The sequence below is a fragment of the Procambarus clarkii genome, chromosome 11, assembly GCF_040958095.1.
Source record: "Procambarus clarkii isolate CNS0578487 chromosome 11, FALCON_Pclarkii_2.0, whole genome shotgun sequence".
NCBI classification, from domain to species: domain Eukaryota; kingdom Metazoa; phylum Arthropoda; class Malacostraca; order Decapoda; family Cambaridae; genus Procambarus; species Procambarus clarkii.
Genome location: NC_091160.1, coordinates 50,107,480 through 50,132,642, shown reverse-complemented (window position 1 = coordinate 50,132,642; position 25,163 = coordinate 50,107,480). Strand labels below are relative to the sequence as shown.

Sequence of the window (25,163 nt, the reverse complement as noted above, 5' to 3'; positions counted from 1 at the left end):
ACAAGTAAATGAACAGAAGAAAGTGAGCTTCAAGGCAATGTACACGAACATTGTACATTACAAATAATTGGGATTACAAATAAAATGGGATTACAAATAAAACAAGTGAAATCGGAGAATGGGCACTATAAGAAAACCCAGACATAATAGCACTCACAAACAAAGCTAACGAAAACTATAACAAACGCAGTGTTTCCACGGGGCTACTATGTAGTGAGGAAAGAGAGAAGGGAGAGGAGGTGGTGGAGCTTTGCTACTAAGAGAAGGTTGGAGTTTCGGAGAGATGGTTATTCAGAACTGTGAAGGTTTCAGTGACTACATAGCAGGCACCATAGTAACTGGAGGACAAAATTATAGTAGTAGTCATATATAACCCCCCACCGAATCATAGAAGACCCAGACAGGAATATGATAGAAACAACTTGGCCACCATCAATATAAGAGCAGCTTCTGTGGCAAGCAGGAGCAGATCCAGACTACTAATCATGGGAGACTTCAACCATGGGATGATGTATTGGGGGAACAGAGACCCACATGGAGGCCCAAACACATGGAGAGCTAAACTGCTGGATGTGGCAACAAGAAACTTTCTAAGTCAACACGTCAAGGGACCGACAAGAATGAGACGAGGGGATGAACCAGCCTTGCTTGATCTGATATTTACCCTAAATGAGTTGGATAAAGGGAAGTTAAGTTGCAAGCCCCCTTGGGAATGAGTGATCATAGTGTATTGAGCTAAGAGTACCTGGGTGAGCTAGGAATTATCACCCCCCAAAAAGAACTGGGAAACAAAGGGCTGACGTACCGAAAGGGAAACTATGAGGAGATTAATAAATTCCTATGGGATATACATTGGGACACAGAACATAGAACCAAGTCCGTACAAGACATGATGGACTATGTCACCCAAAAATGTCAGGAGGCTGTAAGCAGGTTTGTCCCAGCCCGACAGGAAAAAAAACAGAAGCAAAGGAAGAATCCGTGGTTTAATGGGGATTGTATGAAAGCAAAGGAGCTGAACAAAAGGGCATGGAGGAACTTCCGTAATAACAGAACACCAGAATGTAGCGAGATACCAGAGAACCAGGAACGAGTATGTTAGTGTGAGAAGAGCCGCTGAGAAAAGATATGAAAATGATACTACTGCAGTCACATCAGGAGGAAGACAACAGTGAAGGAACAGGTGATGAAACTTAGGGTGCGCGAGGACAGGTACGCATAATTACAAAGAGGTGTGTGAAGAACAACAAAAGGTTCCAGGAGGTCTTTACAATAGAACAGGGAGAAGTCACGGCGCTAGGAGAGGTGGCAGCAAACCAGGTGACCTTGGAAAGGTTCGAAATTACAAGAGATGAGGTCAAGAAGCACCTATTGGAGCTGGATGTGAGAAAAGCTGTTGGGCCGAACGGAATCTCACCATGGGTATTGAAAGTGTGCAGGAGCACTTTGCTTGCCACTCTCCATAGTGTATAGTAGGTCACTGGAAACGGGAGACCTAGCAGAAATATGGAAAACTGCTAATGTAGTCCCAATATACAAAAAGGGTGACAGACAAGAGGCACTGAACTACAGGCCAGTGTCCTTAACTTGTATACCATGCAAAGTGATGGAGAAGATTGTGAGAAAAAACCTAGTAACACATCTGGAGAGAAGAGACTTCGTGACAACCCATCAACATGGGTTCAGGGAGGGTAAATCTTGCCTTACAGGCTTGATAGAATTCTACGATCAGGTGACAAAGATTAAGCAAGAAAGAGAAGGATGGGCAGACTGCATTTTTTTTTGGACTGTCGGAAAGCCATTGACACAGTACCCCATAAATGGTTGATGCATAAGCTGGAGAAACAGGCAGGAGTAACTGGTAGGGCGCTCCAGTGGATAAGGGAGTACCTAAGCAATAGGAAGCAGAGAGTTATAGTGAGGGGGATAAGACCTCAGAATGCCGTAAAGTCACCAGTGGAGTCCCACAGGGCTCTGTACTTGGACCTATCCTGTTTTTGATATACGTAAATGATCTCAGAGGGTATAGACTCATTCCTGTCTATGTTTGCTGACGACGCCAAAATTATGAGATTGATTAAGACAGAGGAGGACAGCTTGAGGCTTCAAGAAGACCTGGACAAGCTGCAGGAATGGTCGAACAAATGGCTGTTAGAGTTTAACCCAAGCAAATGTAATGTAATGAAGATAGGGGTAGGAAGCAGGAGACTAGATACAAGGTATCATTTGGGAGATGAAATACTTCGAGTCAGAGAGAGAGAAAGTCCTGGGGGTTGATATCATGCCAGACCTGTCCCCTGAAGCTCAAAGAGAATAACATCAGCAGTATATGCCAGGTTGGTTAACATAAGAACGGCCTTTAGAAACTAGTGTAAGGAATCTTTCAGAACATTATACACCACATATGTCAGACCAATCCTGGAGTATGCGGCTCCAGCATGGTGTCCATATCTAGTCAAGCACAAGAATAAACTGGAAAAGGTTCAAAGGTTTGCCACCAAACTAGTACCCGAGCTGAGAGATATGAGCTACGAGGAGAGACTACGGGAATTAAACCTCACTTCGTTGGAAGACTGAAGAGTTAGGAGGGACATGATCACCACATGCAAGATTCTCAAGGGAATCGACAGGGTAGATAAAGACAGTCTATTTAACACAAGGGGCACACGCACTAGGGGACACAGGTGGAAACAGTGCCCAAATGAGCCACAGAGATATTAGAATTATTTTTTTTAGTGTCGAGTGGTTGACAAATGGAATGCATTAGGTTATGTGGTGGAGGCCGACTCCATACACAGTTTCAAGTGTAGATATGAGAGCCCAATAGGCTCAGGAATCTGTACACCAGTCGATTGAGAGGCAGGACCAAAGAGCCAGAGCTCAACCCCCGCAAACAACTAGGCGAGTACAAATAGGCGAGTACAAATAGGCGAGTACACACACACACATCCCTGTCCGTCCCACACACAGTGTAGGGACGGCCAGGGAAGGCACAAGTGTAGGACTGCGGTCCGTTTGTGGCAAGGCGGTGGCACCAGCGGGCTGAGAAGGGAAGAACTTGGACCACTACGTGGGAGGAGCTCTGGCGGAGACGTCAACAATTAAGGCGGACATCGCTTCATAAATCACCTAATTGTGCTGTGGGATGCTTACTTGGAGGCGAGTGCCTCTCAAAGTCAGTCACAAGGTGTACAGTGTTTTTTATATAATAATTAGCTTTGAACTTTAGGTAAAATACGAAAAAGTAGCTCTAGAGCCTCACAGCTGGGTACTGGTTTGCTCACACCTGTGTGTTACATTACACCGCCACTGACTAGCCCCACCCCCACCCTTCCTCACCCTAACACGCAAATGTAAACACACACAAACACAAAAAACCAACACACACACAAACAAACCAGCCTACCACTAACCTCACCCCTCGCCCCCGGGACTGACCTTCCATCACTCACCAACCTGATTGCCCTCTTCCCCCTCTCTGCCTATTTCCCCCCCCCCCCCACTCTGTTCATTTCTCCCTTCCCCTCCCCGCTCTGCCCACTTCCCCCCATTCTGCCTATTTCCCTCTCTTCCTTCCGCCCCTGCTCTGCCTATTTCCCTCTTCCCCCCCCCCCCGCTTTGCCTATTTCCCTCTCTTCCCCCCTCGCTCTGCCTATTTCCCTCTCCCCCCCCCCCCGCTCTGCCTATTTCCCTCCCCCCCCCCCGCTCTGCCTATTTCCCTCTCCCCCCCCCCCCGCTCTGCCTATTTCCCTCTTCCCCCCCGCTCTGCCTATTTCCCTCTCTCCCCCGCTCAGCCTCACTCCCTTTCACTCCCCTCTCTTCCCCCCATCCCTCCACCAGTTAACCCCATCACCCACTGTGCCACCCCCACAAACAAACACACAGGTCAAGCGGGATGGTAAGACAACAGAATGAAGCTGGTGGAGAGGGACTGGACGAGTCACACATGGAGATGATTGCTAAGGCATGGAAGGAAGTCAGTGGGGAATTTAAGGACGCGAGGGGGAAACTATATGATAGAACTATGTTCAGCGCAAGAGGAGATAAAAAGCCTAAAAACAGGCCCCCAGACCAACCCCCAGGTGCCAGGAGATGTAGCAATGGCAGGGACCCCTACAATTGGCCCAACCTTTGCTGAAATGCTGAAGAGCCCAGGAGCAATGTCCACAGTCAAGGAAGTTGTAGTGAAAGCAGTAACCTCACAGGAGGCAGCTAGATGCACAAGCCAGCTAATGGAAAGGAAAAGAGAGCTGAAGTAGTGGTAGGTGTGAAGGAACAAAAGGGCTCCACAAGGAAGGAATCGAGGACTAAAGACAAAGTTGCAGTGGCAGGGATATTAATGGGGATGGCAATGGAAGGGGCTGAACGAGACAGAACAGTTTTTCCGGATTGGCCAGTACAATAGACAGATTGATCAAGGTAGTATTCAAGAGTGAGGACATCAAAGAGGACATCCTAGTAAAGAAGAGCAAACTGAGGTATGCAAGGAACTACAAAGAGGTATATGTTCAGAGGGACATGACCAGAGACGAGATAGTAAGGGCAGCAGATGCAAGGAAAAGGCTCAAGGAGAGGGAAGGGAGCCAGGGAACATCAGCCTCCAACCCAGCAATCCCAGAGGGGAGTGGGGAACCCCAATCCAGCAACCTAGGAACCCCAGGGGGGAATGCAACACCCCAGCCCGCCACCCAATAGGGCCCCCCCCCCTATCCCCCAGCACTAACCCTTCCTTGCCCCAGCACAATGCCCATCATGAAACCCAAATCCTCCCCCTTCCCTTACCCCAAGTATCCCCCGCTTTCCCAGCCCCTGGTCTTCTTCCTGCCCCAAGCAGGCCTGAGCAAGACCAAAGCCCTCCAACCCCCACTCCACCTCCCCCTTCCCCTGAACCCCTAGCAACTACCTCACAGGAGGATGAGCCTACCCAAGTAGCAATGACCATCTTGAGTTTATCTTGAGATGATTTCGGGGCTTTAGTGTCCCCGCAGCCCGGTCCTCTACCAGGCCTCCACCCCCAGGAAGCAGCCCGTGACAGCTGACTAACACCAAGGTACTTATTTTACTGCTAGGTAACAGGGGCATAGGGTGAAAGAAACTCTGCCCATTGTTTCTCGCCGGCGCCTGGGATCGAACCCAGGATCACAAGTCCAGTGTGCTGTCCGCTCCGCCGACCGGCTCCCATGAATATATATACCATGGAAAAACTTCCTACACTTGTGGTGAGGGAGGGTGAAATTGGATATAAGGAAGTCAGCTTCAAGGTAATGTACTCAAACATTGATGGGATTACCAATAAAGCAAGTGAACTGGCAGAAAGGGCGCAAGAAAACCCTGATGTAATAGGACTAACGGAAACAAAATTGTCAAGACTCATAACAGATGCTGTGTTTCCAAAGGACTACTATATAGTAAGGAAAGAGGGAAGGGAGAGGAGGCGGAGGAGTGGCCCTGCTGATAAGGAAGGACTGGAGTTTTGACGAGATGGAAATTCCGGGCTGTGACTGATTCAGAGATTACATAAAAGGAACTATAACAGTGGGTGGACCTAAGATAATAGTGGCAGTCATTTACAACCCTCCCCTAAATGACAGAAGACCTAGACAGGAGTTTGATGGGAACATGGCAACCATTAATATAAGAGAGCAGCAGCAGCTTCAGTTGCCTGCAGGAATGGCTCAAGACTCTTAATCATGGGTGATTTCAACCATGGAAAGATAGACTGGGAGAATGGGGACCCACATGGTGGTGCAGATACGTGGAGAGCTAAACTCTTGGAAGTGGCAACAAGGAATTTTCTGAGCCAGCATGTCAAGGAACCCACAAGAGTGAGAGGCAATGGTGAACCAGCTAGACTACTTTATATTCACCCTGAATGAGTCAGAAATAAGGGAAGTCAAAGTTGAAGCCCCCATAGGAATGAGTGACCACAGTGTACTGACCTTTTGAGTACTTGGTGGAGGTAGCGATAACCTATCCTAGGATGGGAGTGGAGGGAAAAGACTGAATTACCGAAGATGAAAATATGACGAGATGAGGAACTTCCTCAGGGGAATACCATGGGAAACAGAACTTAGAGACAAGAATGTGCAGGTCATGATGGATTGTCACTCAGAAGTGCCAGGAAGCTGCAGACAGGTTTATCCCCGTCCAAAAGGAGAAAAACGAAAAACAGAAAAACCCATGGTTCAACCAGGAATGCAAGGTAGTGAAGCAATTAAGTAAAAACGTGGAGAAACCACAGAAATAACAGAACACCACAGAGCAGGGAGAGATACCAGAGGACCAGAAATGAGTACCTCAGAGTGAGGAGGGAAGCAGAGACAGTTTGAAAATGACATCGCGAGTAAAGCCAAGACCCAACCAAAGCTGCTCCACAGCCACATCAGGAGGAAAACAGCAATGAAGGAACAAGTGATGAAGCTGCAAAAAGGGGAGAACAGATACACAGAATGACAAGGTGGTGTGTGAAGATGTCAACAAGAGATTCCAAGAGGTCTTCACAATAGAACAAGGAGAAGCCATGACCAGGCCACAAAAATTAGGCAGGAAAGAGAAGGGTGGGCCGACTGCATTTTCCTGGATTGCCAAAAAGCCTTTGACAGTACCCTATAAAAGGCTGTTAAAAAAGTTGTAGCAACAGGCAGGAGTAAAAGGGAAGGTGCTCCAGTGGATAAGGGAGTACTTAAGCAACGGGAAACACCGAGTAACGGTGAGGGGGGGAGGGGAAACTTCAGAGTGGCGAGATGTCACCAGCGGAGTCCCACAGGGCTCAGTACTTGGACCCATCCTGTTTCTAATATATGTGAACGATTTTCCAGAGGGTATAGACGCATTCCTCTCAATGTTTGCCGATGCAAAATTTATGAGAAGAATCAAGACGGGTGAAGATAGACAGACTACAGGATGACCTGGATAAACTGGAGGAATGGTCTAGAAAATGGCTGCTAAAGTTCAACTCAAGAAAGTGTAAGGTGATGAAATTAGGCGAAGGGAGCAGGAGGCTGAACACAAGGCATCTAGGAGGGGAAATCCTGCAAGAGTCAAATAGAGAGAAGGATCTGGCGGTTGGTATCACACCGAACCTGTCCCCAGAGGCCCACATCAAAAGAATATCATCAGCGGCATATGCTAGACTGGCCAACATAAGAACTGCCTTTAGAAACTTGTGTAAGGAATCTTTCAGAACCCTATATACCACTTGTGTAAGGCCAATCCTGGAGTATGCAGCTCCAGCCTGGAGTCCATACCTAGTTAAACACAAGACAAAGTTAGAGAAGATTCAACGGTATGCCACCAGGCTCGTCCCAGAACTGAGAGGATTGAGCTACGAGGAAAGGCTAAAGGAGCTGAACCTCACATCCCTAGAAAACAGAAGAGTAAGGAGAGACATGATAACCACCTACAAAATTCTCAGGGTGGACAAAGACAAACTCTTCAGCACGGGTGGGACACGAACAAGGGGACACAGGTGGAAACTTAGTACCCAGATGAGCCACAGAGACGTTAGGAAGAATTTTTCAGTGTCAGTAGTTACTAAATGGAATGCACTAGGAAGTGATGTGGTGGAGGCTGACTCCATACACAGTTTTAAATGTAGATATGATAGAGCCCAGTAGGCACAGGAATCTGTACACCAGTTGAGAGGCGGGACCAAAGCTCAACCCCCGCAAGCATAAGTAGGCGAGTACAAATAAGGACAGACAGACACAGACAGACACAGACAGACAGAGAGACAGACAGACACACAGAGAGAGAGACAGACACACAGAGAGACAGACAGACACAGACAGACACAGACAGACACAGACAGACAGACACAGACAGACACAGACAGACAGACACAGACAGACAGACACAGACAGACAGACACAGACAGACAGACACAGACAGACAGACACAGACAGACAGACAGACACACAGAGACAGACAGACACAGACAGACAGACAGACACAGACAGACAGACACACAGAGAGACAGACAGACACAGACAGAGACAGACACACAGAGAGACAGACAGAGACAGACAGACACAGACACAGACAGACACAGACACAGACAGAGACACAGACAGACACAGACACAGACAGACACAGACACAGACAGACACAGACACAGACAGACACAGACACAGACAGACACAGACACAGACAGACACAGACACAGACAGACACAGACACAGACAGACAGACAGACAGACACAGACAGACAGACAGACAGACAGACACAGACAGACAGACAGACAGACAGACACAGACAGACACAGACAGACAGACACAGACACAGACAGACAGACAGAGACAGACACAGACAGACACACAGACAGACAGACAGACACAGACAGACACAGACAGACACAGACAGACACAGACAGACACAGACAGACACACAGACAGACAGACAGACACAGACAGACACAGACAGACACACAGACACAGACAGACAGACACAGACAGACACAGACAGACAGACAGAGACACACAGACAGACAGACATACAGACAGACATACAGACAGACAGACACAGACAGAGACACAGACACAGACAGACAGACACACAGACAGACAGACACACAGACAGACAGACAGAGACAGACAGACACACAGACACACACACAGACACACACACAGACACACACACAGACACACACACAGACACACACACAGACACACACACAGACACACACACAGACACACACACAGACACACACACAGACACACACACAGACACACACACAGACACACACACAGACACACACACAGACACACACACAGACACACACAGACACACACACAGACACACACACAGACACACAGACAGACATACACACAGACAGACAGACAGACACACACAGACAGACACACAGACAGACACACAGACAGACACACAGACAGACATACAGACACACAGACAGACATACAGACACACAGACAGACACACAGACAGACATACAGAGACCGAATGATAAAGGTGGTTTTCATGAGCGAAATCGCGAAAGAGGAACTGCTAGCAAGGAAGTGTTGTCTAAAAGGTGTAGAGAAGTTCAAGAAAATATTCCTGCAGAGGGATATGACAAGGGAAGAGAGAATACGGACAGCAGACGCGAGGAAGGAGCGCAGGAAGAGAGAAGGAAATCAGAGTACCACAACCCAGAACCCTACAATCCCAGAGGGAAGTGGAGAACCCTCCTCAAACAGTGCAACAGCCACAGGGATTGGGGCACCACCCCCAAATTCTACCCAACAGACACCCAACCTGCCCCATCCCCTGTCAGCCCCCCACTAAGTACCCACCTAGGGCACCCTCCCCCCACCCACCCCCCACCCCCCACTCACCCCCCTTCTCCCCCTCACCCCTCTCCCCAGGACCTCCCTTCTCCCCCATCCCCCATGCCCTCCCTTCTTCCACATGCCTTCCCGTCTCTCCCACCCCCATGCCCTCCCTTCTCCCCCTCCCCCCTAAGCCCCCCACTCTCCCCCACCCCACCTAAGTCTTCCCCTCTCCCCCACTCCCCTAAACCCTCCCCTCTTCCTCACCCACCTCAGCCCTCCCTTTTCCCCCACGCCCCCCAAGCCCTCCACCCTTTTCTCTTCCCCCAAGCCCCCCCATCTCCCCTATCCCCCACAGCCTCTCCTCCCCCCATGCTTCCCCAACCCTCCCTCTCTTACCCACCCCCTGTACCCTCCCCCTCTTATCCACCCCCTGTACCCTCCCCCTCTTATCCACCCCCTGTACCCTTCCCCTCTTATCCACCCCCTGTACCCTCCCCCTCTTATCCACCCCCTGTACCCTCCCCCTCTCCCCCACCACCCCAAGCCCTCCCTCCTCCACCAATCCCCCCGTGCCAGGTCCCCCCAGCTCCCACTCACCCCAGATCCCAAAGGTCCCCCCCAGAAAAGAAGCAGAAGAGAGTCAGTTTCAGGGTGATGTACTCGAACATAGATGGGATCACAAGCAAGACAAGTGAACTAAGGGAAAGAGCACAAGAAGTTAACCCAGATGTAATCGGACTCACTGAAACAAAACTCTCTGGAATCATAACGAATGCCGTGTTTCCCCAGGAGTATACAGTAATAAGGAAAGAGAGGGAAGGTAGAGGAGGAGGCGGAGTGGCCCTACTCATGAGAAGGGAATGGAGTTTTAAGGAGATGGCCATCCCGGGCTGTGAGGAGTTCAGAGACTACATAGCAGGCACCATAACAATGGGAGGACCAAGAATAGTAGTAGCAGTAATATACAACCCTCCACCAAATGACAGGAGACCCAGTCAAGAGTATGAAAACAACAACAAGGCAGTTAACACTATAATTGAGAGGGCAGCCTCTGCTGCCTGTAGAAATAGATCCCACCTGCTCATCATGGGCGACTTCAATCACGGAAAGATTGACTGGGAGAACAAGGAACCGCATGGAGGCGAGGATACGTGGAGAGCCAAACTATTGGAGGTGGTGACAAGCAACTTTTTAACGCAGCATGTCGGAGAACCCACAAGGATGAGAGGCAATGACGAACCAGCGAGACTCGACCTAGTCTTCACTCTGAACGACTCCGACATAAGAGAAATCGGTTTTGAGGACCCAGTAGGAATGAGCGACCACAGTGTACTGGTGTTTGAGTACTTGATTGAAGAAGGGTTATTGAACTCGAGGAGGGATACCGAAACCAAAAGGTTAGCATACCGAAAGGGAAACTATGAGGGGATAAGAAAATTCCTAACAGATATAGCATGGGAAACAGAGCTCAGGGGAAAGACGGCCCAAGATATGATGGATTACATCACGCAGAAGTGCAAGGACGCAGCAAACAAGTTTGTCCCAGTCCAAAAGGAAAACAGAGAAATGAAGATGAGAAACCCATGGTTTAATCAAAGATGTAGGCTAGCTAAGCAGCAAAGTAAAAGGGCATGGAGAAACTATAGGAATAACAGGACACTGGAGAGCAGAGAAAGATACCAGAATGCCAGGAATGAATATGTCAGGATGAGAAGAGAGGCAGAAAGACAATACGAAAATGACATCGCAAGCAAGGCAAAGACTCAGCCTAAATTGTTGCATAGCCACATTAGGAGAAAAACAACAGTAAAGGAACAGGTTATGAGATTAAGGATAGGGGCGGAAGGATTCACTACAAATGACAAGGAAGTGTGTGAGGAATTGAATAAGAAATTCCAGGAGGTCTTCACCTTAGAACAAGGAGAAATTCCAGAGGTAAGTGAGGGAATAGCTAACCAGGAACCACTGGAAGAGTTTGAGATTACCAGTGGGGAAGTAAGGAAGTGTTTACTAGAGTTGGACGTGACGAAGGCTATAGGCCCAGATGGAATCTCCCCTTGGGTTCTAAAGGAAGGAGCAAGAGAACTGAGCCTACCACTCTCCATAGTGTATAACAAATCACTGGCAACAGGGGAACTGCCAGATACTTGGAAAGCAGCTAACGTAGTCCCGATATACAAGAAAGGGGATAGACAGGAGGCACTGAACTACAGGCCAGTGTCCCTAACCTGCATACCATGCAAGCTGATGGAGAAGATTGTGCGAAAAAAACTAGTGGAGCATCTGGAGCGAAGGAACTTTGTAACACAGCATCAACATGGGTTCAGGGATGGCAGGTCCTGCCTCACAGGGTTACTTGAATTCTACGACCAGGCAACAAAAATAAGGCAAGAAAGAGAAGGGTGGGCAGACTGCATATTTTTGGATTGTCAGAAAGCCTTTGATACAGTGCCACACAAGAGGCTAGTGCGAAAGTTGGAGATGCAGGCTGGAGTGAGAGGGAAGGTACTCCGGTGGATAGAGGAATACCTAAGCAACAGGAGACAACGAGTCTGTGTGAGGGGTGAGGTCTCAGATTGGCGAGACGTCACAAGTGGAGTCCCGCAGGGGTCAGTCCTTGGACCTATACTGTTTCTGGTATATGTAAATGATCTCCCAGAGGGTATAGATTCGTTCCTCTCAATGTTTGCCGACGATGCAAAAATTATGAGGAGGATTGAAACAGAGGATGATAGTAGGAGGCTACAAGATGACCTGGATAGACTGAGTGAAAGGTCCAACAAATGGCTGTTGAAGTTCAACCCGAGTAAATGCAAAGTAATGAAACTAGGCAGTGGAAACAGGAGGCCAGGCACAGGATACAGAATAGGAGATGAAGTACTTAATGAAACAGACAGAGAGAAAGATCTAGGAGTTGATATCACACCAAACCTGTCTCCTGAAGCCCACATAAAGAGAATAACGTCTGCGGCATATGCGAGGCTGGCTAACATCAGAACGGCGTTCAGGAACCTGTGTAAGGAATCATTCAGAATCTTGTACACCACATATGTAAGACCAATCCTGGAGTATGCGGCCCCAGCATGGAGCCCGTACCTTGTCAAGCACAAGACGAAGCTGGAAAAAGTCCAAAGGTATGCTACTAGACTAGTCCCAGAACTAAGAGGCATGAGTTATGAGGAAAGGCTGCGGGAAATGCACCTCACGACACTGGAAGACAGAAGAGTAAGGGGGGACATGATCACAACCTACAAAATCCTCAGGGGAATCGACCGGGTAAACAAGGACGAACTTTTCAACACTGGTGGGACGCGAACAAGGGGACACAGGTGGAAGCTGAGTACCCAAATGAGCCACAGAGACGTTAGAAAGAACTTTTTCAGTGTCAGAGTAGTTAGCAAATGGAATGCATTAGGAAGTGATGTGGTGGAGGCTGACTCCATTCACAGTTTCAAATGTAGATATGATAGAGCCCAATAGGCTCAGGAATCTGTACACCAGTTGATTGACGGTTGAGAGGCGGGACCAAAGAGCCAGAGCTCAACCCCCGCAAGCACAATTAGGTAAGTACAATTAGGTAAGTACAGACACACAGACAGACATACAGACACACAGACAGACATACAGACACAGACAGACGTCCGGTCAGGTCAGGTCCGGTCAGTCACACACACACACACACACACACACACACACACACACACACACACCTGTGGGACTCCTGTGTTGGAGTCCCACAACGTAAATGATCTCCCAGAGGGTATAGACTCATTCCTCTCAATGTTTGCCGACGACGCCAAAATTAATGAGAAGGATTAAGACAGGAGGACAGCTTGAGGCTTCAAGAAGACCTGGACAAGCTGCAGGAATGGTCGAAAAATTGGCTGTTAGAGTTTATCTCACGCACATGTAATGAAATAAAAATTGGGGTAGGAAGTAGGAGACCAGATACAAGGTATCATTTGGGAGATGAGATACTTCAAGAGTCAGAGAGAGAGAGACCTGGGGGCTGATATCACACCAAACCTGTCCCCTGAAGCTCATATCAAGAGGATAACATCAGCAGCATATGCCAGGTTGGCTAACATAAGAACGGCTTTTAGAAACTTGTGTAAGGAATCTTTCAGAACATTATATACCACATATGTCAGACCAGTCCTGGAGTATGCGGCTCCAGCATGGAGTCCACATGTAGTCAAGCATAAGACTAAACTGGAAAAGGTTCAAAGGTTTGCCACCAGACTAGTACCCGATCTGAGAGGTATGAGCTACGAGGAGAGACTACGGGAATTAAACCTCACTTCGTTGGAAGACAGAAGAGTTATGGGGGACATGACCACCACATTCAAGATTCTCATGGGAATCGACAGGGTTGATAAGGACAGGCTATTTAACACAAGGGGAACACGCACTAGGGGACACAAGTGGAAACTGAGTGCCCAAATGAGCCACAGATATTAGAAAGAACTTTTTTAGTGTCAATTGTTGACAAATGGAATGCATTAGGAAGTAATGTGGTGGAGGCTGACTCCATACACAGTTTCAAGTGTAGATATGATAGAGACCATAGGCTCAGAAACCTGTACACCTGTTGATTGACGGTTGAGAGGCGGGACCAATGACCCAGAGCTCAACCCCCGCAAGCACAACTAGGTGAGTACACAGACAGCCGAGGTGGGTAGAAGGGTCTGGGAAGCTCCTCCTCTGGGAAGCTAGTGAATTGGGAGGGATAATCAGTGTATATGCATATATGAGTGTATATGAGTGATTGAATAACTACTAAGCTCACTCAAACCACAAGAAAGTGAAGAAAAACCAGTAGAAACATCACCACTGAAAATAAGTGTTGAGTACATGGTGGCATTGTGGAATTGTGGAGCAGACTAGCGTGGACGGGACCTCACATCTTGACCAACCGCGTTGAGTACTTTCGCGCCTGTTTGTGCTGCAGATTGTGCAAGGTATTGAGGAGCGCCTTTTTTTTGGCTAGGTTGTTACTGCAATGACAAGATCAGGAAGGGGCTCAAGGTCAATCACCAGCAGGGACGAAGAGGACGACAAATTTATAGACAAATTAATAGGTAAATTTGTAGAGAGAAGGAGCGATTGGATGATCTAATCCAAGGGATAAAAAGCTAGTTATTTCAGCAAATACTTGATGCAGTAGAGAGAGGCAGAAACAGGAGCTTATGCTCTATAATCAAGAAGAGATTGGGAAGGGAAGTGAGGACTGGGAGAGGGACTGGGAGAGACTGCTCTGATCTCAAACGAATTAGGAAGGATTAACAGCATGGCTAAGGACAGAGGATTAGTGGGGGATGGGTTAGTGAGTGCGGTTGGGATGGGGAATCCAAGGGACGGGCTCCCAGCATGACAATGAATTACTAAAGAGAAGGACCATTATAATATACGGGTGATCCGAATCTGGGGCACCAACAAGACAAGAAAGGATAGAGATAGAAAAATATGAATTGCACGAGATATTGAGATGGAGCATTAATGGCAGAAAACTATGTTGGTATCAGCCGCCAGGTTGGACCTTACAATTGTACCAAGAATAGACCTGTTCTGGTGCAATTCTCCAATGAGGAGGCCGTGGAGTACATAATGAGGAACAAGCATTTACTCAGAGGAAGTGAAACCCATTACAATGTGTTTATTGAAAAGTTTGAGGAAAGATGAGCAAATAGCTTACAAGAATAGATGGCAAGCACGACAGTACCCCTAGCCTCTCAGGTAGCCTGACCTCCCAGGCCACCACCTCCCCAACTCAGCCCTCCTATACCTCCCCCCCTGCCTTATCCCCCCCCCAAAAAAAAAAAACCCTGCCCCTGCAACATCACACCTGTCAACGACCCCAGCTGGTCAAGCCATGCCCTCCCTAAACCCACCCTCCCATCCCCACTCCCTTATTCCTTATTACCCCCTCTTACTCCTGTCCCTTCTACCCCATTGCCTTCACTTCCATCTACTCCATCCCACCTTCCACTGCACCCCTCTTCCACTCACCCCCCAAACCCCACCCAACGCTCAACCCTCCTATGCACCTCCAGCCCACATTTAACCCCCTCACCTGTAACCCCCTAACACCTTCCCCCCCTCTCCCTCTTCTCTTCTACCCCAAAACCCCCACCTACCCCGATTCCCCCTAACTAATACATCCTCTCTTCCACCCCCAGCACCCATGCTCCATTCTCCTCTCAGCCCTTTGCCCTCAATATCTCTTAGCCTTCTGCCCTCAATATCCCTCTAACCCCCCCCCCCCTCTCAACCTCTATCTGACTCAGTCTCACTATTTCTTAACCCCCTATGCCATTCAGACTAACTTTCAGACCCATTTTGCCCTTCCTACCCTCGTAGATGCCCAGACCCCATTCGCCTACTGGCACTCCCAGGCACCCCCCTAGCACCCCACCACAGCCCCCACTCGCCCCCCAGACCCCGGGCAAAAGGGGGAACTCTGGCAACAGAGTTTCCAAGAAGAGTCAAGGTTTGGTACACCAATGCTGATGGGGTATCCAATAAAGCAGAAGTGATAAAAGAAAGAGTTAGTGAGGCAGACGCAGACATAGTGGAAACTAAAATAAATGGCATGATCTCGGATGCAATCTTTCCAGAGGGGTACCAGGTGATAAGAAAAGAAAGGACACAGATAGGGAGGAGGAGTGGCACTCCTAATAAAGCGGAAATGGAAGTTTGATGAGCTGGAAAATCCGGGTACCAATGAGAGCAAGATCTCTGTACATGGAACTCTGACAGTGGATGGGAAGAAGATTGTAATCTTGATACTCTACAATCCCCCACCAAACAGTAGAAGGCCCAGGCAGGAGTACGAGGACAGCAACAAGGCATGCATAGATAAACTGCAGAGGGCAGCAACTATAGCACATAGAATGAGAGCGAAGCTGCTCGGGGACCTAAATCATGGAGAGAGAGATTGGGAAATGAGGAATCTTCATGCTGGGGAAGAGACCTGGGGAGCAAAGCTGGTAGACGTTATTGATAGGAATTTCCTAACAGCATGTGAAGGAAGACACTAGGGAAAGAGGAGGGGATACGCCCAGCCTATTAGACCTCGTTTTCACCCAGAATGTAGAAGACAACGAGCATTTAGAACATGAAATACCACTACAAGCCAGTGACCATTGTGTCCTAGTCTTTGACTACATGGTGAAGCTTAAAATTGTGACCAATAGACAGAAGGTCCGAGTAGGGAGACTACAGAATGATAAGGGACTACCTGGGAGAAGTGCAGTGAGAGGAAAACAGTGCTAGATATGATGAACCAAGTCATATGGAAATGCAAGGAGGCTGAAGAGAGATTTATTATAACAGTAAAGGCAAAAGTAGGGGGGAATATAACCCATGGTTTAATAGACAGTGTCAGGAAGCAAAAGTAAAAAGCAGGAGGGAGTGGAGGAAGTACAGAAGACAAAGGACAGGACAACAGGATTAGATGTAACAGAGCTAGAAACGATTATATTAACATAAGACGAGTGTCTGAAAGAAATTATGAGAATGATATTGCAATCAAAGCGAAAAAGCAACCCAAATTTCAACATAGCCATATAAGAAGGAAAATGTCGGTAAATGACCAAGTGACAAGACTGAGGAAAACAGAAGGGGCATATACAGAAAGCGACAAGGAAATCTGAGGTACTGAATGCAAGTTTCCATCGAGTGTTCACAACCGAGCCTGAGTGGCTCCCATTTTTAGAAGATATTACCCTAGATGGAAGACTATCAGATATAGAGGTGACAGCAGAGGTGGTAATGAAACAGTTGACAACACTGGATGCAACTAAAGCGGCTGGACCAGACAACGTATCACCGTGGATACTAAAAGAGGCAGCGCAGGCTCTCGGCATGCCTCTAGCAATGATCTTTAATGAGTCACTTATGTCGGGAGAATTGCCCAGTTGCTGGAAGGAAGCAAATGTCGTACCGATTTTCAAGAAAGGTGATAGGGAGGAAGCACTTAACTACAGACCCGTATCACTGACAAGCATCCCCTGCAAAATACTTGAAAGAATAATTAGACAGACTTGTTGAGCTCCTGGAGAGCACTGGGTTTGTAAATAAGCACCAACATGGGTTCTGGACAGGGAAATCATGCCTAACAAATCTTTCAGTCAAAGTCAAATCTATGACAAATCAAATCTATGTCAAAGTGACAAGGATAAGGCAGGACAAAAAAGGCTGGGCAGACTGCATATTTCTTTACTGCCAAAAGGCCTTTGATACAGTACCGCACATGAGACTGCAATACAAACTTGAGAGGCAGGCAGGAGTAAGCGGAAAGGCCCTAGCATGGGTGAGGAACTACCTAACAGGAAGGAGCCAGAGGGTAATAGTAAGGGGCGAGAAGTCTGACTGGCGAACAGTAACGAGTGGAGTACCTCAAGGATCGGTGCTGGGCCCAATTCTCTTTCTAATTTACGTAAATGATATGTTTACAGGAGTGGAATCATACATGTCAATGTTTGCGGATGACGCAAAATTAATGAAAAAGTTGTGACAGATGAAGATTGTAGGATCCTCCAAGAGGACTTAAACAAGTTGCAGAGATGGTCAGGGAAATGGCTACTGGAGTTAAACACCCGTAAATGTAAAGTTATGGAAATGGGATCAGGTGATGGACGACAAAAGGACAGTACACAATGAAGGGGAACTGCCTACCTGTAACGATTCGAGAAAGAGACCTGGGAGTGGATGTGACACGTAATCTAACTCCTGAAGCACATATAAATAGGATAACGACAGCAGCATACTCTAGACTGGCGAAAATTAGAACTTCATTCAGAAACCTATGTGACGAGGCTTTCAGGGCGCTTTACACTGCCTACGCGAGACCAGAGTATACCGCGCCATCATGGAGCCCCCACCTGAAGAAACACATAAGGAAACTGGAGAAGGTTCAGAGGTTTGCGACGAGGCTTGTCCCAGAGTTACGAGGGATGGGATATGAAGATCGTCTGAGGGAACTGAACCTTACGACACTAGAGAAAAGGGAGAGAGGAGATATGATAGGAACATATAAAATACTCAGGGGAATTGACAAAGTGGAAATAGACGAAATGTTCACACGTAATAACAGAACGAGTGGACATGGGTGGAAACTGGAAACTCAGATGAGTCAGATGTTAGGAAGTTTTCTTTTAGCGTGAGAGTAGTGGAAAAATGGAATGCACTTGGGTAACAGGTTGTGGAAGCAAACTATTCATAATTTTTAAAATTAGGCATGATAGGGAAATGGGACAGGAATCATTGCTGTAAACAACCGATGACTATAGGCGGGATCCAAAAGCCAATTCTCGATCCTGCAAGAACAAATAGGCAAGTAAAAATAGGTGAGGACAGACAGACACAGACACACACACGGGGTCTGGTAGGCTGGTGGATAGCGCGCAGACTTAATTCTTTGGCGCGAGTTCGATTCCCGCACCAGTCAGAAACAAATGGTGAAGTTTCTTTCACCCTGAATGCCCCTGTTACCTAGCAGTATATGGGTACCTGGGAGTTAGTCAGCTGTCACGGGCTGCTTCCTGGGGTGTGTGTGTGTGTGGTGTGGAGAAAAATAAAATAGAAAACAGTTGATTGACAGTTGAGAGGCGGGCCGAAAGAGCAAAGCTCAACCCCCGCAAACACAACTAGGTGAATACACACACAGACAGACAGACACACACACAGACACACACAGACACACACAGACACACACACACACACAGACACACACACACACACAGACACACAGACAGACACACACAGACAGACAGACAGACAGACACACAGACAGACAGACAGACACACACAGACAGAGACAGACAGACACACACAGACAGACAGACAGACACACAGACAGACACACACAGACAGACAGACACACACAGACAGACAGACACACACAGACAGACAGACACACACAGACAGACAGACAGACACACACAGACAGACAGACACACACAGACAGACAGACACACACAGACAGACAATTTTCTCGGCACAGACAGACAAATTTCTCGGGACATTGAAGGAGTATAGAGGCTAGATCATAGTATTTGGCCTCTCGCAGTGTGTAGCTTGCAGGGTGCAACATAGCATAGTCATATCGCTAGCGATAGTGCGAAGATTTGGCGAAGAAACCGAAAGTGGAGCTAGGGCAGCACCGGTGCATGTAAGTGTGTGACCTGACCGGGTGGGACGACCCGCCGTGGAACTACCTGATTGTGCTGTGAGTGGTGACTGTGATCAGTGGTACAGTGAATTAGTGAACTGTCACATAACGATACAGTGACTGACTCCAGAGCTCTGTGTAGACAGAGAAGAACCGACCTCATCAATCACCTAGTGGGAGACAACGACGGATAACCATCGTCATCATACATCGCCCTTACTGATCTGGTTGTGTGAGCGGGAGGAGACTGGTATGTACCCCTCTCTGGTCAATTAATCAGGTGTACAGATTGAGGTAAAAGATTATCAAATTCTCGTTCAGGATATCATATATATTTAAAAATCTCAGAGTGGCTCATTTAGGCAGAGGTAACGCATAAGGGATATCTTGACACATACAAGCACGCCCGCCCACGTACGTATCCACGCACACAAGTGTGCACACGCTAAAACAGACACACACACACGTGCACGCACACACACACACACACACACACACACACACACACACACACACACACACACACACACACACACACACACACACACACACACACACACACAATTGTTCAGTCAGGGGAAAAAGGCATTAACACCTGGGATAGGACCTTACTATCCCCCCCCCCTCTTTACCCCACCATCTGACCTGACCTGACCTGACAGTCACCATCTCCGCCCCCCCCCACCCCCAGTCCCCCGCATCGCCCCCACACACACACACACCCCCTCTCCCCCCCTCTCCCCCTCTCTCCCCCTCTCTCCCCCTCTTTCCTTCCCCCTCCCTCTCTGCCCACACACACACACACACACACACACCTCCCCCACTCTCTCCCTCACCCACTCTCTCCCTCACCCACTCTCTCCCTCACCCACTCTCTCAATCTCCTGCCCCCCCCCCCCCTCCCCTTCTACTTTCTTCTCACTTCAGTGGAAGGGTCGGATCCCCCCACCCACCCATTTATCTCTCCCTTTGTCACTCCCTTTCTCTCTCTCTCTCTTCCTCTCTCTCTCTCTCTCCCTCCCTCCCCCATCCCAACAGGGTCAAACATGGCAGCCAGAGGTCCCAGGGGAACAGGAAAGAGCCAAGGTGACGAGATGAAGGAAATGTTCGCCCAGTTTCTGGAGGACATCAAGAGTGAGATGCAAGAAATAATGCAGGAAATGAAGAATGAAATAAGCAACCTGAAAAGAGAGCTGACAGCAGCAAAGGAGGAGATTAGAGCCCTCAAAGAGAATGGTATCGAGGCTGAGAATCAGAAAACCACCCAGGGAGAAGGTGGTAATAGTTTTCTGGATGAGAATGCCACAATAAAAGCAACATTTGCGGAAATACTAAAAAAAAATAACTGAAGTAATGACTGCAGTGATGGAGGTGGCCATGAAAGCAGCCACCTCGCAGGAGGCGGCACGCTCCACTAGCCAACTGCTGGAAAGGAACAGATCAGTGGTTGCTGTGGGTATTAAGGAGCAGGAAGGATCTAATAGGACAGAGTGGAATGACAAGGACAAAGCAGCAGTGAATGAAGTACTAAAGGCACTAGACAGGGAAGGGGCTGAGCATAGCATTGAGAAGGTTTTCAGGCTAGGCCGGTACAACAAAGACCGAGACCGAATGATAAAGATAGTGTTTGCAAACGAGAACACAAAAGAGAAGATCCTATCAAGGAAGAGCTCCCTGAAAAACGTGGGAAAATTAAAAAATGTATTCCTCCAGAGAGACATGACAAGGGAGGAGAGAACCGTGGCGGCAGAAGCAAGGAAGAGGCGCAGGGCGAGAGGGGAAAACCAGGAAGTCACAGCTCCCAGCACGACACCCCCAGAGGCGAGGGGGGAACCCACAACCAGCTACCCAGTAACACCAGGAGGGAGGACAACCCCGCCTCCCTCCTCTGCATAGAAAACCCCCCTACCCCAAACCCTCCCTGCCCCCACTCAAATGTTCAGCCAAATCTCCCTCCTCCCACACCCAATCCCCACCCTTCTACCCCTCCCCTCCCCCCCCCCCCCCCCCCCCGAGTCCTCCCTCCCCCCCTTTCCTTCCCGTCCTCCCTCCCCTTTCACCCCATACCCTCCCTGTCCCTCCCCCTTCACTGGATCCCCCGCCCCTCATCCCAGTATCCTCTGAGACCCTGTTATCCACCTCACAGGTCCTCACAACCATGGAACAGCCTCCCCCCACCAGCAGAACACTCACCAAGGAGGCGATTTGAGAAGGGACAGAAGAAAGTGAGCCTCAAAGCGATGTACACTAACATAGATGGAATTACAAATAAAGCAAATGAGCTTGGAGAACTGGTACTCTAGGAAAACCCAAACATAATAGCCCTCACAGAAACAAAGATCACGAAAACGATAAAAAATGCAGTGTTCCCACAGGACTATTATGTTATGAGGAAGGAGAGGGAAGGAAGAGGTGGGGGTGGTGTAGCTCTGCTGGTAAGAAAAGGCTGGGATTTTGAGGAGATGGATATTCAGGGCTGTGAAGGTTTCAGTGACTACATAGCAGGTACTGTAACAAATGGAGGGAAAAAAATTATAGTCGCAGTCATATATAATCCTCCACCAAATTACAGAAGACCTAGACAGGAATATGATAGAAACAACATGGCCACCATTAACATAATAGAAAGACCAGCTTCTGTTGCTAGCAGGAATGGATATGGACTACTAATTATGGGAGACTTCAACCATGGGAAGATAGATTGGAAGAACAGAGACCTGCATGGAGGACCAGAAACATGGAGAGCTAAGCTGCTGGACGTGGCAACAAGAAACTTTCTAAGCCAGCACACCAAAGAACCAACAAGAATGAGAGGAGAAGATGAACCAGCAATGCTTGATTTGATATTTACCCTAAATGAATGGGATATAAGGGAAGTTAAGATGGAAGCGCCCTTGGGAATGAGTGACCACAGTGTATTGAACTTTGAGTACTTGGTAGAGCTAGGACTTATCTCCCCTAAAAAAGAACTAGGAATCAAAAGGCTGGCATACCGAAAGGGGGAATTATGAACAGATGAGAAGTTTCCTAAGTGAAATACCTTGGGACACAAACCTCAGAGACAAGTCTGTACAGGGTATGATGGACTATGTTACCCAAAAGTGTCAGGAGGCAGTAAACAGGTTCATCCCGGCCCAAAGGGAAAAATCCGAGAAGCAACAGAAGAATCCATGGTATAATAGGGCATGTATCGAAGCGAAGAAACTGAACAAAAAGGCGTGGAGGAACTTCCGGAATAACAGAACACCAGAAAGCAGAGAGAGATACCAGAGAACCAGGAATGAGTACGTCAGGGTGAGAAGGGAAGCAGAGAAAAATTTTGAAAATAATATAGCAAACAAAGCCAAGACTGAACCAAAGCTACTCCACAGTCACATCAGAAGGAAAACAACAGTGAAAGAACAGGTATTGAAACTTAGAACAGGCGAGGACAGGTATACAGAGAATGACAGAGGTGTGTGAGGAACTCAACAAGAGGTTCCAGGAGGTCTTCACAATAGAACAGGGCGAGGTCACTGTGCTAGGAGAAAGGGCGGTAAACCAGGCGGCCTTGGAGGAGTTCGAAATTACGAGAGAGGAGGTCAAGAGACACCTGCTGGATCTGGATGTTAGAAAGGCTGTTGGTCCAGATGGGATCTCACCATGGGTACTGAAAGAGTGTGCAGAGGCACTTTGCTTGCCACTCTCCATAGTGTATAGTAAGTCACTAGAGACGGGAGACCTACCAGAAATATGGATGACGGCGAATGTGGTCCCAATATACAAAAAGGGAGACAGACAAGAGGCACTGAACTACAGGCCAGTGTCCTTGACTTTTATACCATGCAAGGTGATGGAGAAGATCGTGAGAAAAAACCTGGTAACACATCTGGAGAGAAGGGACTTCGTGACAAATCGCCAACATGGATTCAGGGAGGGTAAATCTTGCCTTACAGGCTTGATAGAATTCTACGATCAGGTGACACGGATTAAGCAAGAAAGAGGGCTGGGCGGACTGCATTTTCTTGGATTGTCGGAAAGCCTTTGACACAGTACCGCATAAGAGGCTGGTACATAAGCTGGAGAGACAGGCAGGTGTAGCTGGTAAGGTGCTCCAGTGGATAAGGGAGTATCTAAGCAATAGGAAGCAGAGAGTTACGGTGAGGGGTGAGACCTCCGATTGGCGTGAAGTCACCAGTGGAGTCCCACAGGGCTCTGTACTCGGTCCTATCTTGTTTCTGATATATGTAAATGATCTCCCGGAGGGTATCGATTCATTTCTCTCAATGTTTGCGGACGATGCTAAAATTATGAGAAGGATTAAAACAGAAGAGGACTGTTTGAGGCTTCAAGAAGACCTAGACAAGCTGAAGGAATGGTCGAACAAATGGTTGTTAGAGTTTAACCCAACCAAATGTAATGAAGATAGGTGTAGGGAGCAGGAGGCCAGATACAAGGTATCATCTGGGAGAGGAAATTCTTCAGGAGTCAGAGAAGGAAAAAGACTTGGGGGTTGATATCACCCCAGACCTGTCTCCTGCAGCACATATCAAGCGGATAACATCAGCGGCATATGCCAGGCTGGCCAACATACGAACGGCATTCAGAAACTTGTGTAAAGAATCATTCAGAACTTTGTATACCACATATGTCAGGCCAATCCTGGAGTATGCAGCCCCAGCATGGAGTCCATATCTAGTCAAGGATAAGACTAAACTGGAAAAGGTTCAAAGGTTTGCCACCAGACTAGTACCCGAGCTGAGAGGTATGAGCTACGAGGAGAGACTACGCGAATTAAACCTCACTTCGCTGGAAGACAGAAGAGTTAGGGGGGACATGATCACCACATTCAAGATTCTGAAGGGGATTGATAGGGTAGATAAAGACAGTATTTAACACAAGGGGACACAGGTGGAAACTGAGTGCCCAAATGAGCCACAGAGATATTAGAAAGAACTTTTTTAGTGTCAGAGTGGTTGACAAATGGAATGCATTAGGAAGTGATGTGGTGGAGGCTGACTCCACACACAGTTTCAAGTGTAGATATGATAGAGCCCGATAGGCTCAGGAATCTGTACACCTGTTGATTGACAGTTGAGAGGCGGGACCAAAGAGCCAGAGCTCAACCCCCGCAAACACAACTAGGTGAGTACAGACAGACAGACACACACACATACAGACACAGGCAGACACACAGACAGACAGACAGACAGACAGACAGACAGACACACAGACAGACAGACACAGGCAGACACAGGCAGACACACAGGCAGACACACAGACAGACACACAGACAGACACAGGCAGACAGACAGACAGACACAGGCAGACACACACACACAGACAGACACAGGCAGACACACACACAGACAGACACAGGCAGGCAGACACACACACAGACAGACACACACACAGACAGACACACACACAGACACACACACAGACAGACACACACACAGACAGACACACACACAGACAGACACACACACAGACAGACACACACACAGACAGACACACACACAGACAGACACACACACAGACAGACACACACACAGAGACAGACACACACACAGAGACAGACACACACACAGAGACAGACAGTTGTAATCCACAAGTTAGGAATTATTAGCTAGAGGATCATTACTACAACACTTAACGAATGATGATTGAAAGTACAAGTAAGTAGACAGACTATGGATCACATATCTAAGAAAGGTCAATGGATTAAGACCGAAGCTGT

At 48.0% G+C, this 25,163-nt stretch overlaps 1 protein-coding gene across 4 annotated transcripts in view; it reads right to left on the bottom strand.

The window, feature by feature from the left end:
- The window catches only part of LOC138363490 (uncharacterized), a 117,133-nt gene that overhangs the window by 56,751 nt on the left and 35,219 nt on the right, over nt 1–25,163 (bottom strand). The window lies entirely within an intron of this gene.